The following is a 5265-nucleotide window of genomic DNA, read 5'->3' as shown; positions in this document are numbered from 1 at the left end:
GCCGAGCATAACAATTCTGAATAATAATTTCTCTTGAGAGCTCATGATTGAGGCATGAATATAACATTGACTTAAGCCTCCCCCAAGCTAGAGCGATACTTTCTCCTTCACAAGGCCAAAAATTATATATATAATTCCGAGCACGATGAACTAGATGCATAGGATAAATTTTTGGTGGAACTCCAATTTCAAACGATTACAATTCCATGATCCAATATCATCGCATAGCCTACACCGTGCCAATGCTTTTCCCTTCAAAAATAAAGGGAAAACATTTTTCATAACTTTATCTCCGGGTAAACCTGCAAGCTTAAACAATCCACAAATTTGTTCCACATATATCAAGTGCATATCAGAATGTTCAGTTCCATCTCGTGCATAAGGATTAGCTAGCAGTTGTTCTATCATACCCAAAGGAATTTCATATTCAATATTTTCAGTAGGTGCAGTAGGTTGAGGGGTAATTAATTGTGGTTCCGGACAATGTGAAGATACCCCAAACAAACCCCGCAAAGGATTGTTTTCCATAGTAACAAGTGACAATAAATTTCAGCACACTATATAAATGTTTCCTTACCAAATTTCACTTACCAAAGGCGCTTCACTCCCCGCTAACGGCGCCAGAAAATAACCTTGATGACCCACATGTATAGGGGATCAATTGTATCTCTTTTCGATAAGTAAGAGTGTCGAACCCAACGAGCAGCAGAAGGAAATGACAAGTGGTTTTCAGTAAGGTAATGTCTGCAGGTGCTGAAATTGTAAGTAACAGGGTAGTCTGATAGCAAGATAATTTGTAACGAGCAAGTAACGACAGTAATAACAAAAGTGAAGCAAGGTAGCCCGATCCTTTTGAGGCAAAGGACATGCCAAAATGGTATCTTATGATAAGTAAAGCGTTTTTTAGGGTACACGGGAATTTCATCTAGTCATTTTCATCATGTTGGTTTAATTCGTGTTCGGTACTTTGATAATTTGATATGTGGGTGGACCAGTGCTTAGGTGTTGTTCTTACTTTAACAAACCTCCTACTTATGATTAACCTTCCCGCAAGCATCCGCAACTATGAGAAAAGTATTAAGAATAAATTCTATCCATAGCATTAAACTTTTGGATCCAATCGGTCCCTTACGAAATAGCGCATAAACTGGGGTTTAAGCTTCTGTCACTCTCGCAACCCATCATCTAATTACTACTTCACAATGCATTCCCTTAGGCCAAAATATGGTGAAGTGTCATGTATTCGACGTTCACATGACACCACCAAGGGAATCACAACATACATACTATCAAAATATCGAACACATATCAAATTCACATGATTACTTGCAACATGATTTCTCCCGTGACCTCAAGAACAAAGGTAACTACTCACAAATGATAAACATGCTCATGATTAGAGGGGTATTAAATAGCATATTAGATCAGAACATATAATCTTCCACCAAATAAACCATATAGTAATCAACTACAAGATGTAATCAACACTACTAGTCACCCACAAGTACCAATCTATAGTTCCGGTAACAAGATTGAACACAAGAGATGAATTAGGGTTTGAGAGGAGATGGTCATGTTGAAGATGTTGATGGAGATTTCCCTCCCCAAGGTGGGAGAGTTGTTGGTGATGATGATGACGATGATTTCCCCCTCCGGGAGGGAAGTTCCCCCAGCGGAATCGCTCTGCCTAAGGGCAAAAGTGCTCCTGCCCAAGTTCCGCCTCGAGGCGGCGGCGCTTCGTCCCAAAAGTCCTCCTCTTATTTATTTTTCTAGGTCAAAATGACTTATATACCAAAAGATGGGCATCGGAGATGGGCCGAGGGGAGCACAACCCACCAAGGCGCGTCTGGGCTCCCTGGTGCACACAGGTGGGTTGTGCCCACCTGGTAGGCCCCCTCTGGTAGTTATTTGTTTAATAAATTTTAAATATTACATAAAAAATCTTCGTAAAGTTTTAGCTTGTTTGGAGTTGTGCAGAATAGGTAGCCTGACGTAGTTTTTTCAGGTCCAGATTTCCAGCTGTCAGAATTCTTCCTCTTGATGTATACCTTGCATATTATGAGAGAAAAGACATTAGAATTACTCCAAAAATATTATTATGGATAAAAATATCATAAATAACAGTAAGAAAACATGATGCAAAATAGGCGCATCAGTTTGCTTTTGGTTTGCAGGATCGAATGTCCATGCCAATCTACGGACGCTTGATACATGATGTTGGATGGCAAAAAGTGTCTGGACCTTGCCGTCCGGACATTAATGGGCGTTTGGGTGTACGGCTTTGGAGCTGCCCTGATGAAATACAAATGGCATACACGAACTCTTGCATTTCTTCCATCTCCCTGTAACTACTACACCTCTCCCCTCCTCACATAGCGATCTAACTAGCTCGTACGAAGCACATAATGCTTCTAATATGTATATGGGAACGTTCACCAACCAATTTAACAACTAAAAAACTAAGTTTGTTGTTTCATTTGCTAGGCGCAAGAGTTATTGATGGGTCAGATACCCGTTTGCCAGTATTAGCTTTGCTCAAAGAACTACAATATAAAGAAATACTTTATCCTAGTAGCTCTCCCCCCATGTTTCCAAGATTGCATATTAGGGTTTGTTCTTTTCGGTTTCTCATGCTCTCATTTTATGTATCGTTTTCATTGGCTGGATTCCTAATGCCTCCATGATTAATTTCAGAGAAAGTTTTTTCTACATTATGCACTTTTGGTCAGTGATTATACACTCCAGTCTATACCTAATAATAAAGGACGGTGTGTTTTTCTGGTTTTTGGTTCGTCCACCTACCCTAAGCTGCCCATAAAGTTGAAGTAAATTATTCATCATGATGCCTGTAAGTGAAAAAAAATCTTCGTTAATTGTTTCTCCATTTTTTCGTCTCTCCACAAAATTGCCCCTAAAGTTGAAATAAATTACCCACCCATCACCTGTAAGTGAAAAAACTCTTCGTTAATTGTTTCTCTGGATTTTTCATCTCTCATTGGAACTGTTCCTAAAGTTGAAGTAAATTGCCCACCTCGCCATCCGTAGAAGTGAAAAAAATGAGTGTTCCTCTGAATTATTCGTATGTCACGGTGCCCTTCGTTTTTCATCCATCATGAGACTAAACTTATCATTTAATTTTCATACACACATCGAGGATGTACTGAAGAATACATGCATCAACGATCAAGTCCAACATCAACCCACTGTGAACATGTTAGAATGCGCGTGTCTTACATCCGCATGCGGGCTGTTTGATGCACAAATATTCAAACACATGTATATATATGGAATGCAAATATTTGAAACTTGATTTGAAGACCACGGTTTTATTATCCCATTGCAACACACATGCCCTTTTCCTAGTTGGAAGAATAATATAAATAGCATTGATATCTATAAATTTATTACCCTTTTGCCTGGTTGTACAATATTCCGATGTCTGTGAAAACAGAGGTGTACAAAAACTAAGTAAGTGTCGGTGATTTTATACTTTGTGTGATTTTGAAGATTGTATCCCTCAATATTCCCTCAATGAAGGGAATTGAGTACTTATCGAGGCTAACACGTTAATTTGTAGTATACACGTAAAAACAAATTTGTGCTTAAAAACTCTATTTTTTGAAAATAATGTTTTATATCACTTTAGCAATATAGATTCATTATCATCGGGTTCAACCACACACAAAACGCATGCTCGTACTAACTCTAACAGAACACCACAACTTGACCCCTCTCTACCAAACCTAGCTAAGCCATGGGTAAACACCATTGCCACACCAGAGCATTCTCGATAACCCAAAGACCGGGAGATTTCCTAGAAAGTTCGTAAAATCATGTGTAATACCACCATCGATCATTCATAAATCAAGATCTAACAAGGACAAAGCCTAAATGATATTCACACAACCACTCTATATGTAAACTGGATGGTCAGCAGAAGGTACTATCCCATGTAAGCCTTCCAAACACGTCTTAGCTTCACCCATCTCAATTGACGTGCAATGGCTGATAGTTGCCATGTTGACCATAGTACCCGCCTTATCACCTCGCAAAACCGCTCCCAAAGCACCATGGTTCGTATCTTGAATGAACCCTGCATCCACGTTAAGTTTTAGCCAACCTTCATGAGGTATCATCTAGTATCCATGGTTTGCATGGTTTGCATCTAATTTGGGGGAGTTTTCATTTGAGATAGGGTCCGCCAGGCGTTGCCCTTTTATATCTAACTTTGTGCGAGACCGCTTGTATAGACTGCAGCAAATTGTAACTTTGAAGGAAAATTGAAGAAGCATGGATCCACGCCTTTCTGCCGCGAAAAGTAATATTGTTTCTACGGTGTCAACCCGTTGCCAAAGTAAATATTGTAGTTGGGGGGCAACTTGGATTGAGGCTCATCCACTTTTTCCATTATAATAAGCACCTAATCCCGGCTAGAGTTGCCAAGGTCTTGTTTAGAGGGCAAATCTCATGCCTCTTGCGTCACCTCATGGAGCGCCCTCGCCTTTGTGGATTCGGAAACCGGAAATGCCAACTACTCACTTCTTGTTGAGGATGAAAGTGCCATCGGTGATAGCGCCAGCCATTCCCTCATTGAAAAGAAAGCACGCCAACCCTGCTTCTAAAGCTAAGGCCAATTGTAGCCCAGTGAAATGAAATACGTATGAAAAATAACATAGATTAATCTTGATGCGATCGATGCAAACACACTTTTTTTCTTACAGGCTACAGTCATAAACAACTTCGCAAATCACCCTAAGAGTGTCATACGAAAAAAAAACGGTGGCACATCTTTCTGTTCATCCTCACAAATGCTACATGTTGAGAGAGCCTCTAGATTGCGTATGTGCATGCTCATCTGGACACCGAGAGATTATGTGGCTAGCCACCACCCAAAAACACGCACCTTGGCAGGGACGTTTGTTTTTTTAGACGACATGCTATTTTGTGTACAACATAGCTGAAAGATATGTTCACAATAATTTATACATATGTCTGTAAACATATATGTTTTGTAAGACGTGTGTGTATGCATGGGATAAGTGTATGTATGCACTTGTTATTTCGCTTGTTATCATCATTTTTTGTACTGTGTTTCTCAAAATAAAGGGGCCGTAACAAATCTTCTTTGGAAGAAGCATTTGTTTCCCCTTCTTATCTAATTAATACTTTAAATCACATTTTTAATTCACACCAGCCGTCCTAGCTCAGTGGTAGAGCGCGTGGCTTTTAACCACGTGGCCGTGGGTTCGATCCCCACGGACGGCG

The 5265-nt window shown here is 39.9% G+C and overlaps 1 non-coding gene across 1 annotated transcript; it reads left to right on the top strand.

Moving 5' to 3' along the window:
* The first annotated feature begins 5193 nt into the window (after positions 1-5193).
* TRNAK-UUU lies at positions 5194-5265 on the top strand. Its single transcript has one exon. It is a non-coding gene; the product is annotated as a tRNA-Lys (tRNA).

The sequence above is a fragment of the Triticum urartu genome, chromosome 7, assembly GCF_003073215.2.
Source record: "Triticum urartu cultivar G1812 chromosome 7, Tu2.1, whole genome shotgun sequence".
In the NCBI taxonomy this organism is placed as follows: Eukaryota; Viridiplantae; Streptophyta; class Magnoliopsida; order Poales; family Poaceae; genus Triticum; species Triticum urartu.
The sequence above is the reverse complement of the archived record's forward strand: the minus strand, read 5'-3'. Positions and strand labels throughout refer to the sequence as shown.